Genomic DNA, 13,102 nt, shown 5'->3' on the forward strand with positions numbered 1-13,102 from the left:
TCGACAGGTATTGGAGGGCGAAGTATAGGGCCTATGACGCGTTGAATGCCAGATCCAAAGCATTTTGGAAATCTTTTGGCCCTTTGGTTTTAGATACCGGTAGGACTGAGCGCGAGTCCCGTCGGATTGCACATGAAGACGTCGAACCTCCGCATATTCTCATCAACCTGAAGCCCGAGCTGGAGGAAGACAACGGCGGGCTTCTGCCTCGCCAATTTCGATTTTGTTACCACCGGGGCCCTCTTCGCAAATAGTGCGACATACCGAAGGTGGGAGCACTCCGCATGTATCTTTGTCCACTTCATCTTCTTACGTTGGATCCCCATTGGACCCAACGTTGCGTCAAGCCATAGCCTTTCAATTTAGCTTTAGCCGATGGTATAAGGATTTTGTTGATCCTGATATTGATGATTTTGCAGAATAAAAGATGTTTGATACAATTACTATGTTTTGTTTTTATACTTGTGCTTATCGAGTTGTGTCTTCAGCAGCATCGCGCGCGAAGTGTGATCTCAACAACGCTGTCTCGCCCTACTATAAAGCCTTAGGGACGCTTGGCAACAACACAAGAGAAGCATCGCTTGGGAAACGCCATTCCCCCCCCCCCCGACTTTAGAGCTGTAGGGACCTTCGGCAGCGACGCAAGCGAAGCATTATTCTAAGAATGCTGTCCCCCCAACTTTTTGGTTGTAGGGACCTTCGACAGCAATGCAAGCGAAGATTTATTCTGAGAACGTCGTGCCCCCCACCCCCCCTGACTTTTTAGCCGCAGGGACCTTCGGCAGCAATGCAAGCGAAGCATTATTTTGAGAACGCCGTCCCCCTTGAATTTTTAGCTGTAGGGACCTTCGAGAGAGGGAACATTACTCTTAACAGCCTGGTAGTGCGTGACTTGATCTCGCGTTATAATTGCTATTTTTTTTATTCCGAAGGTTTGTTTCTCCTTCGGTGCGGGGGCGGCACTCTTAGCCCCCGACTTGGCTGAGAGGTGCGCTGCCTGATTTTAGGTCGAGCAGCACTTCAGCTCTTTTTTTTTTCTTCAAAGGTTTGTTTCTCCTTCGGTGCGGGAGCAGGCACTCTTAGCCTCTGACTTGGCCGAGAGGTGTGCCGCCTGATTTTAGGTCGAGCAACACTTTGGCTCTTTTTATTTCTTCGAAGGTTTGTTTCTCCTTTTGTGTGGGGGCAGGCACTCTTAGCCCCCGACTTTGCCGAGAGGTGCGTCGCCTGATTTTAGGTCGAGCAGCACTTTCGCTCTTTTTTTTTCTCCAAAGGTTTGTTTCTCCTTCAGTGCGGGGGCAGGCACTCTTAGCCCCTGACTTTGCTGAGAGGTGCGCCACCTAATTTTAGGTTGAGCAGCACTTCGGCTCTTTTTTTTTTAAAGTTTGTTTCTCCTTCAGTGCGGGGGCAGGCACTCTTAGCCCCCAACTTTGCCGAGAGGTGCGTCGCCTGATTTTAGGTCGAGCAGCACTTCGACTTTTTTTATATTTAGGTCGAAGGGTAAGGTGTCTTTCTTTGACACTTCGCACCTCAAGTTTTACTTCTCGGCGCGGTTCTCGTCGATTGGTGTGCCCCCTTGTTTCGAAGGGCTGCCACACTTCGACGACGAGTTATGCATACTCAAACCAAAGTACACGCTTTCTTGGGGGTATTTCTATATATATTAATATTTATAAAGCTCGTTGCCTTGTTAAAAACCTCACGCCCTAATGAAGGGTTCCCCCTGTGAGGAAAAGAGTACAACACCCGTACATTTTTGATTACATGAAAGGAAAACAAAATTACATAAGTGTTGCACTGGTTCAAGTGCTTTGCCCAGTGATGAGAAGACTTCCTCCGTTACTACGCATAGAACTTGCGAAGGTTGTCCGCATTCCAAGTATGCGGGAGCTCATCACCCTCTAGAGTAGCCAAGTGATAAGAACTAGGCCTTAACGACCTCTTCACCAAAAAGGGACCATCCCACTTGCTTTGCGATTTTCCCATGGATGAAGCATTGTTGAGTCTTCGTAGTACCAAATCCCCAGGGGCGAAGTCCTTTAGGGATACTTTCTTGTCTCTCCATCTTCTAGTCTCCTCCTGGTATTTAGTCAAGTTTTCTGCGGCCTGTAGTCTCATTTCCACAAGCGCATCTTTTGATGTCAATTCTTCGCTTTGCGCTGATTCATTTGCGACCCTAAATGATCTATTTTTACACTCTTCTAGAGTCATCGCTTCTTCGCTGAAGAGCATACGAAATGGTGTGAAACTGGTTAGTCTTGTTACTGTTGTTCTTACAGACCATAAGACCTTCGGCAACTCTTCCACCCATTTTCCTTTCGGTAGGCCTTGCAGACGCCTCGCGACACCAGCAAAAACGATGTCGTTTGCCGTTTCCATGGCTCCATTTGACTGTGAGTGATACACAGATGCGAAGTGGACTTTGATTCCTTGGTCTTCACAGAAATGCTTAAATCATTCACTATCAAATTGTGTGCCATTATCAATGGTCACTTCGCATGGGACTCCGAAGCGGTAGATGATGTTCTGCCACAAGAATTTTTTTTTGGATATTTCTTGACGTTATATTCACCAGTGGCATTGCCTCCACCCACTTGGAGAAGTACTCTATTGCGACGACAGCGTAACGCAAGTTTCCTGGGGCGGCTGGCAACTGGCCAACAATGTCAATTCCCCACCACGTTAATGGCCAGATTGATGGAATGAGCTGTGTCTTTGTCGAAGGCCTGTTTGATCCCTTTGCCAAGTATTGGCACTGCGTACAACTTCAAACTATATAGTTCTCATCACCGACTGCCTTCGGCCAAAAGAATCCTTGCCTGAATATTTTTCCAACGAGGGCTTGAGTGCCTACGTGTGAGCCACACAGTCCTCCATGTATTTCTCTCAGCAAATTTTGCCCTTCTGCCTGGGATATGCATCACAGCATAGGTGCACAGACTCCAATCTTGTATAAGTCGTCTCCCACAATTTTGTAGTTCCTGGCTCTCTGGGCCATGCGCTTCGCTTCAACATTATCTTCGGGCTTATAGTAGCCGCGAAGATAATCCATTATGGGAGAGTGCAAATCTTCACTTTCAATTATAGCAACTGAGCGTGCCTTCTGCGAAGAGTCCTCTACAGCTAGCACACTCAATTTCTGGTTGAATACATCTGGCGGTATTGGCAGATTTTGTGTTGTGGCCTTTGCGAGGTCATCTGCTTCGAAGTTGTCATTTCTTGATATACTCTTGATTGTGAATCCTAGGAAGTGCTTTTTCATACTTCGAACCGCTACCATGTATCTAAGAAGCTCTGGTTCTTTTGTCTGAAAGGTAAAGTCAATTTAGCTTGCTATTACTTTAGAGTCCGTCTTAATCAACACCCTTCGGGCACCCAAAGCTTTCGCCTTGCGAAGGCAAAGGAGGACTGCTTCGTACTCTGTGATATTGTTTGTTGATTGAAATTCAAGTCTGGCAGCATATCTCAACTTTACTCCCGAAGGCAAAGATAGTACTGCCGCCGCACTCGCTCTGGAAGCCCCCCAGGCCCCGTCACAATATGAGATCTAGACCAGGTCTGACGATTCTTCTGCTGGGGCTTCGTCCTGCGGCATCCAATCTGCTACGAAGTCCACTAATGCCTGAGACTTCATCGCTGTTCTTGCAATGAAAACTATCATGAATGGAGCGATCTCTGCATCCCATTTTGCCATCCTCCCAACGCAAACTATCATGAATGGCCTGCGGCGTCCAATCTACTTCTCGATTTTCAAACATGTCGTGAAGGGGTAGGGAGGTGGGCACTGTAATCTTGTGAGCCTAAAGTAATGGCGAAGCTTGTGCAATGCCATTACTAGTGCGTAGGCCACCTTTTCCATTTCAGTGTAGAACCTCTTCGGGCCCGCTAGAGCCTCCAACACGTATTATATCGGAAATTGTTGTAACTTGTTATTTTCTTGCCTTTCCTGCACGAGTACGGCACTTATTACCGAAGGGGATGCTGCTATGTATAGCAACAACTCAGCCTCGAGATCAGGGCTGGACAGGGCCGTGAGCTTCGTTAGATAATTCTTTAGTTCGTCGAAGGCTTCTTGCTGCTCTGCGCCCCATTTGAATGGGTCGGAGCCTTTTAGTGTTTTGAAGAAAGGTATGCTTCGCTCTGCCAATTTTGCGATGAATCGATTTAGCACTGCCAACCTGCCTACCTGGCGCTGTGCTTGTTTCCTGCTTTGTGGAGGTCTTAATGTTAATTATTGCCTGAATTTTTTGGGGTTCTACTTCGATGCCCCTCTTCGAGACCAAGAAGCCCAACAGCCTTCCAGACTGTACCCCAAAGGCGCATTTTTTGGGTTTTAGCTTTAGGTCTACGCTTCACAAGTTTTCGAAAGTTTTTCGAAGATCTTTGAGGTGGTGGTCCTTTTTGGCACTTTTGACGACTATTTTGCCAACATATGCCAGGACATTTCGCCCTAGTTGTGAATTCAGCACTATTTGCACCAACCTGGTGATGGTAGCGCCAGCATTTCGAAGGCCAAAGGGCATCCTTACAAAGCAATATATGCCGAAGGAGGTTCTGAAACTTGTTTTTTCCTCATCCTCATTTGCCATCCAAACCTGGTGGTACCCAAAGTACGCATCTAGAAAACTCAACGTTTCACAGCCAACAACAGAGTCTACCAGTTGATCAATTCTTGGTAGTGGGAAGTCATCCTTCGGACAGGCTCTATTTAAGTCTATGAAGTCTACCAACATTCTCCACTTGCCATTACTTTTCTTAACTAGCACAAGGTTTACCAACCACTCTGAATGTAATACTTCGTGTACCACGCCAGCATCAAGCAACTTCTTTACTTCAGCTTTAGCTACTTCTTCCCTCTTTTTCAAAGCCTTCCGAAGCTTTTGCTTCTTTGGCTTCGCATTTGGGTCTACATTTAAAGTATGTTGAACGATTTCCCTACTGACTCCTTGTAGATCCTTCGGAGACCAGGCGAAGATATCTTCGTTGCTACGAAGGAACATTATCAATTTCGCTGATCTTCTTCTGTGACCTCCGCCCCGATAATGACTTTTTTGTCTGGTCTGTCAAGACACAGCGGCACTTCTTGGTCTGCCGTTTTGGTACAGCCTACGCCATCTTGTGTACCTTCGGTTAGTCTTCACACTCTCCAAGATCCATCAAAGGTCCCGCCACTACATGGACATTTGGCCAACCTAGAGTGATTCCCACTTCGATCCTACAGGCCACTTGTTGATCTCTGAGCACCGTTATGATGCCTCCGGGACTGGGCATCTTCATACACAGATATGCATGGTGCGGTATTGCTCCGAATGTATTCAGGACTCCTCGCACGAATATTGCATTATAGGGGTAGTTGATATCGACCACATCAAAGGTAATGTCTCCGTTCGAAAGTTTGACCCTTCGCCAAGTGACACCGGAATTGCTATCTTCCCCAAAGCATTGATTGCGTTCCCCCGAAGCCTAGTAGTGGAGACCCAGCCTGGTTAAGGTCACTTCGTCGCAAACCCATTTTGTCGAAGGCATCAGCAAAGATGATATCCGCCGAGCTTCCACCATCTATAAGAATTCTGTGCACTTCATTTCCCGAAATGTTTGCCGTAACCATGAAGGCGTCCGTGTGCAGGTAATCTAGAACCCTCATGTTCTCCTGTGAGAAGGTAATGGGCACATTGGACCATCTTGAGTGAACATAAGTTGGCCCTACACCAACATGGTTAACCCTTCACACATATTCTTTTCGCTACCTCTTCGATTCTGTTTCCTGATTGGATCCTCCGGAGATTGCGAATACTATGTTGTATCCATGATTCACTGTGCTCACCGATCTGCTGGTCTCTGGGGGTGTTTCGATCGCTGGTCTTGGTAGAGGCGGAGGTAGCTCTCCTTGGAAAGCCAACTGGGCAGCTGTCTGATCTGGCTGGGCCGAAGTTATGGGAATATATTGTTGTGCCGGCGCAACCATTGGTCGCCACTGGTTAGCGAACGTTGTGCTTGGGTTGCGGTTCTGATTGTTTTCCCATGCTTCGCCCTGCCTGAACTGTGTGGCATGATGCATGATTCTTGCATGATTGAAGGATTGCTTCGCTAAGCTTTCTTTCATGGCCATGACCTGTGAGCACTGCTTAGTCCTATGACCAGCACCTTCGCCATATTACTCACAGTAGAATGTGGCCAGATCCTGCGGAGCCCGTCCACCTCAGCCTCCTCAGCCTCGGCCTCTGCCATTTCGTCCTCCTCGAGTAGCCCCACCTTGCCCTTCAATTACCGCCTGGGCGACTTTGACTGGTCCGGAGTCTATCTGATTGACTTCTTTTTGCTTCGTTGTGTACTTGGATGCTTTGGCTTTTCTGACATGCTTCGATCGATCTCTGGAGTGTCCAGTGCCTGCTTCCCTGGCTGATGTATTTGTTTTTAGCGCTTTCGAGGCTACCATTTCATTCTTCCTCCGAAGGTGATCTAGCTCGAACCTTGCGTACTCTTCCATCTTATTGAGGAGCTCTTGTATGCTCCCTAGCCTCTTTTGTGTAATCTTTCTTGCCAGAAGCCCTCCTCTGATGCCCTATATGGCGGCATCAATGATTGCGTCTTCGCTCAGGCCTTTCTCTTTACATCGAATGTGTACGAAGCGACGCATATAGCTCTGCAATGTCTCAGTTGGCTGCTGCTTTAGTGCGAAGAGATCGCTGGCGGTAATCTTGTCCGCTCGATTTCCTTGAAAATTGCTATATAGGGCATTGTGCAGATGCTCCCATGAATAAATGGATCCTGGAGGCAACACGGAGTACCACGACCTTGCTATCCCTTTCACGGCCAATACAAAGGCCTTCGCCAGTGTTGCGTCGTCTCCTCTTGCAGATTCGACTGCCACCATGAAACTCATTACAAATTCTCTCGGATCTGACTCTCCGTCAAACATTACCACTCTAGGCATCTTGAAGCCCGAAGGCCACGGCTGGTTCTGCAAGCCAATGGAGAGCGGAGACTCTGGATCACCTACACACGACCGTCGCTGAAGGTCCTGCACTGGTCGTGTTATGATTTCCGACGACAACACATGGTGAGCCGTTTCATTTGCGCAATGCAGCATGTCAATCTCGTCTTGCATTTTCTCTAGTGTTTTTCTGTCTTCTTCTACTCGCCTGCGATATTCCGTGGCTTTTCGACTTGCCGCCAAGCTATCCAGCATGCGCTTTTTCTACACAATCTGCCTCTCCAATTCTTTGGCTTCCAGCCTGGCTGTTCTTTCCTCTTGTGTCTCATCTTCGTCTTCATATTCTGCGAAGTCACCTAGGTCATCCCACTCTTCAACATGTGCCTTTCTTCGCTCCTCTACCGAAGCCTCAAAGTGGGCGCGAGCATTAGCTTCTATGACCCGCACTGCTGCTGTGTTTTCCTGGACAGGCACTTCATGGCTGTCTCTGTTATTGCCTAGGGGCGCGACATCAACACCATCATGTTGTTCGCGCTCGCCGAAGGCTCCTCCATTCGAAGCGTTGCTTGGGCCCGGCACCGCCGAAGGGGGCCTTTCGGCTAAAGCCCCGGCTACAGCCGAAGGCTCCGGCAATGTCTCTAATGCACCGAGTGGCTTCGTCTTCTTTTTTAGGTGGCATAGCTTCGGTCTGTTCGATACCCACGGACGGCGCCAACTGTTGGAACCAAAGTCCCGAACAAGGAAGGTTTTCACCCTGAGGGAAAGCTGAAGGCTCCTCGGTGTGACACGTGTTTAGAAGGTGAATAATCTTAATTCCTCTGTTATCTCAGGTACAGTATGGCCCTATTTATAGCCTGTACTCAACCAGTCCACGCTAGGATTTTTAGTTTCACCCCCTGAACTGCCACATTCTCGGCATATTCGGGGGCATTATAGTACTATCAAGTACATTTGCATAATTACAACCGTACCTGAGCGACTATGTGGGCTTCGATGTCCACTGGGCGCCTTCGGCCAATCTCGTGACCGCGTCGCGGGTCTCTCTTCGGCCTCCAACCAAAGATTCGCCACGACCTTCGCTCCTCCTGCTCTCCGGCGCCGTGGGTCAACCTTCGACCTTCGGCTGAAGGCACGCCAAAGCCTTTGCCTGCATAGGTGGGTGAAGTCACTGATCAACCTTTAGCCTCTGACCGAAGGCCCGCCGTAGCCTTCGTCTACACGGGCGGGTGAAGTCGTAGACCAACCTTCGACCTTCGACCGAATGCCCTCCATAGCCTTTGCCTACACGGGTGGGTGAAGTCGCAAATCAACCTTTGGCCTCCGTCCGAAGGCCCGCCATAGCCTTCGCCTGCATTTCCTGAGACACAACTGCAACATCATCAATGCTCAGCCATCGGCGGACTTCGACTTGCCATCCAAAGGGGTACTAGAGATCATCCCCCAAGAACTGCTAGAGTCAATATTTCTGAATCTTGAATATGACCTTGCAACGTCACAGTACGAGGAGCTTCTTTGCCTGAGATAGCTGCAACTGATAGGGCCATGAACAATTGCTCTTCGGGCTAGGACAACTGATCTTCAGTGAGGACAACATCATCCAATTGAAATAGCTCCCATACTTTTTGTAGAGCATTCAACTGGACTGTAGCATCACACTTGTGATCTTTACTCAATTTCTCATTACATTTATGACAGAGACCTTTGGCCTTACGATAAGCATGAAGTTGACCCAATCTTTCTTCAACCATAGAAGCTCGAGCAGCTTCAGATGTTCTTCTATCATCAGCCTGAATAGAAGGCTTTAGAATTCCTGGGGCTGGAGGTAAAGGATGGGGACCTCAAGTAGGAGGCTTCTGAAAATTAACATCAGGTCAGCGGTAATTATGCTGACAAGAAGAATCCACCACTTCTTCCTGTAAAGCAGCGAGAACACAAGCAGTATCGAGATCCTTTGGGTGTTGAATCAAAATAATGGATCTAATATCATCATGCAAGCCACAACAAATTTCTTAGTATAGTAACAAGGATCAATTACTGACTCATACACAGTTAACTGATCAACCAATTCACAAAAGTTGGCTACATAATCTTCCATAGATCCTAACTATTTAATATGAAATAACTGTCTAATGACTAAATCATGCTCATCTTTACCAAAACGTTACTGGAGAAGTTTGCAAAATTCTGACCAACTATTCTGATGAATGCGACGGTCTACTGACTGAAGCCAATGAGCCGCTGAACCAAATAAGTGCATTGAAGCGACTTTGATCCACATTTCTGGTGCAACACTAAACACCTCAAGGTAATGTTCACTACGTGATTGCCAGAGTTTTGGATTTTTGCCATCAAAGTTTGGGAAATTCAATTTTGATAGTTTGTTGTGAAAACCATGAGAATGACTAGACTGGGTATGAAACATGGAGCGACTCGAATGTGGGTCAGAGAAAAACTCAATGCCAATAGGGTTTGGAGGAGGGGAATCGATCGTACCCTTGACCGGGAGAGTGGTGTAGGTCATGACCGACCAAAAGCTAGTCTCCTGATGGTGATGGTCAATGCGGTGCCCACGAGGGTCGACAACAGGATCATCGACAGATGAAGTAGCCGCTACCGCCACTAGTTTAATGAGCAGTCCTGGTGTGGATGGAGCTTGCTTGAAAACCACCCGATCAATTTCCTTGGTGAGCCAAGATACGACGGATTTTAGATTATCCACCTCCGCTTTATGCACATCTAAGGTGGAAGATTATAGATGCAGAGAGTCACAGGCCAAGTGATATGAGTACTTCTCATGTTATCGAAAGGACTCATCCCATCCGTACTCAATCCAAACCTTATATTCCTCATTTCATCTCTGAATTCCTTGTATTTTGTATCAAATTTGAAATTGTCCTTAGATTTTAATGTACGCACCCACATCTATTTACATGTGACTTTAATCTACTCCTTAAATTATCTACTATGATAAAATTGTGATCTTTCTCTAAATTATATCTCAATTGGAGCTCATTCCAAAATTCAACACCAAGGAACAACCGCCTAAATTCAAACCTAGAGCAATCTAGCAACTAAATTCAACTAAGAATAAAATTTAGATAATCTCTATACATCTAACAATGAAAAAATTGTAAATTTTTCCTAAATTAGATCTCAATTGGCTCGCAAGATATGGAGCAAGCACCAACCATCAACCCTAGAGCAATCTACCAAGTAAATCTATCTGAAAATAAAATATATATCATCTTATTAACCTTAAAGCACATTGACTCCTCTAAATTTTGAACACTTCAACTGCAGGGATAGCAAAAATGGCTGCTGGCTTTGTTTTGCTCAGGCTAGGGTTGGCTCTGTTCTGGTCAGGCTAGGGAAGAAGGTGGGTTTTCATACTATAGCAAACATCAGTATCGGTTGGTATGTAGAACCAGCATTGATAGTCACTATCAGTTTCGTTTCTTAGAATCTCAATCATTATTCGTGTGCGTGAGATTAAGAACCGATACTGATATATCTTTAGTCACAGTTACTGTTCAACCACCATAGATGGGTTGCTATTTTTGACCTATTCTATAGTAGTGTTGCCTCGCCATGCCTGGCGTGGCCCGCACGTGCCAGAATGAGATTTCCTAAAGGCTGGTTGTTTGGTTCCGCACCTCACGACTATGCATTATATTTTTGTACACATAATTTGAAATGGTCGGAGAGGGTACTGCGCTGGCTAATTATGGCAAGAAATAATTCCCGTAATGAGCCATAATGATGCTTCCTAATGCCTACTTCCTTCCTAGTGTACATAAGATCTATAAGGAGGACGTCTCCTTCCATTAGACATACGAGAGACAAACTACTTTTTTTGCCCTCAGTATCTTTATGTTGCACTGCTAGACTACTCCGTACCGGCGCCAGCGTGGGAAGCAAATTTTATAGGACCCTGTCCAGAAAGACCCCTATAAGACCCTATCTACACCATCCATCTTCTGATCTAACGGCTGAACTGAGGAAGAGAGAGAAAGTGGACACATGTCATCATAAGGGATGGGGTCTTTTGTAGGATTAGGTCTTGTAAAATTTGCTTCCACCAGCGTGCCCCGTGCGTTGGTATATTAGGTCTCTAAAGCTGACGACACTTGTGAGCCTACATTGGTTGTAGGCGAATCAAGTTTTTGATAGGCGTCATCGCGGCTGCTTGTTGTTCTTCTATTTCCTCGTAGTCATCCTCAAGCCTGCCTTCTTCGTTTATGGTTTCTTGTCTTCATTGATGGACTGGACTATACACCGAACGTGGCCTGAGCACTTCCTTGTAAGTTCATTAGATAGATGCTAGTATATTGTCTGCTTCTACATGATCCATAGAATGATTACATGCACACTAGCTTTGTCTATGGTTTACATCAAATTGGTTTACATGAAATTGGTTTTGATTACATACTGTTGGGGGTTGTCATGATGGACCCCTGATGCCTCTGGCTCCCCTAGTCTACGCCTGAGGATCACGGATCTCTGAAGGTCTCTGAATACCCTTCAAGTGCTCTCCGAAGCCTAGGTAGGCTCTCGGGAGCCCCTGCCCTCCAAATGACAGGGCAGTCTCCCAGGAGCTTGGAGGGTGAGTCATCGAGTCTTAGCAAAAGATTAGCGAGAGGGGGCTCACCAGACTTCCTTCGCCTGAAAGGAAGTGACCGACATTTAATACGCATACAAGTGGAGGTCATCCTAACATCCTAGCGCAAGTGGTGGCCAGCCTGACAACCTGAACAGTGTGGCGCCGTAATAGGCGGCCGGCCCAGTACATCACCCTTGGGACCACTTACACCATTGTATTTGATATAGTAGATAATATCTTTTAAGTATAGGTAAAAGTATTCTGCCTATACTTAGGATGTGTGATCCAACCAGCCTTAGGACCATGTGGTATAGAAATGGCTGATCGCTATCTTTGTAAAGGAAAACTTGTGTACTTGCACCCTGACCGCACTATAAATACAAACCCTTAGCCATCAAACCAAGAGGAGAAATCTTCTCTTTTCGATATCAATAACACATTTGGTTTTCCTTCTTCTCCACTTCTTCTCCAAGCTTAAGCCTACTCTCTAGAGAAAGCTCTCGCCGCATTTGTTCGTGGAAGATATTTTCTTACACCAGCACATACCTATAGATATAATGTTCTTTGTTATCATTTACATGTAAATATTCGATAGATCTAGTACCTAGATCCATGTCTTACATGACGTTTCTACTATTTACATGTAAATGATAACAAAGAACATTATATCTATGGAATAGATCAGTATAGTTGATGTTGTATTGTTGATAATTATTTTAGGAATTAAAATAATCACTAAAGCATGATTATTTCCAACAAAAAGCGCATGCCATTTTATGGCGCTCCAACAAGCCAAGCTTCTCGTTCTCAACCCTGCAATGTTGTTATTGAAACTTTCACCGTAATATTGTCTTATCCAGGTGACCTTAAGGGTACCCATTGGCTACAATCATGGTCCTTGCAGCGGTATAGGGTGCGGGAGGTGACTGTCATGTCATGCCATACCTTGGAAGTCATAGTCAGTGTTTTTTTAGTGGAATGCTACTTATAGCTTGTTAAACTTTTATGAGTTTTTAGATTTATGCTATAGTTTATGTGCATCTCATGATTCGCCGGTCGAAAGTTTCTTCCATAATCTATAAAATCCACTGCCACTCAAAACAGAATAAATTGGAATTGTTGTCAGTAAATAGTCATAGTGATAGAGATTTTAGCTTTATGAGTTTTACGATTTCTTCAGTAATAAATATCATAATTTCTGTGAAAGTTCAACGAATTTGCTTGGTTCAAACAGAATAAATTGGAATTATTTTCAGTAAAGCATCCTTGAGATGAATCTTCTCACAACAAAAACAATATCTTTTTCCAATCAGGCAGCAACCAAAATATTAATATCTTTTTCTAGATAGGAGCATGTTGCCCAGATGAGATTTTTGTACTGCCTAGCCCCTTTCCAAGTACAATTCTAGATGTCTTAACCATCTTAAATACATGTTCTCCAGTGTGAATCTTCGGAGCTTGACGATACTTCACTGTCCCGTCAAAAACTCTTTTATTCTTGTCGTATGGGTGATCCAAACGAAGGAACCTACGATGATCCACCGCCCCCTGTTTACTCGATTGTTCGTCAA

This window comes from Phragmites australis, chromosome 8 (assembly GCF_958298935.1).
Source record: "Phragmites australis chromosome 8, lpPhrAust1.1, whole genome shotgun sequence".
Classification (NCBI taxonomy): domain Eukaryota; kingdom Viridiplantae; phylum Streptophyta; class Magnoliopsida; order Poales; family Poaceae; genus Phragmites; species Phragmites australis.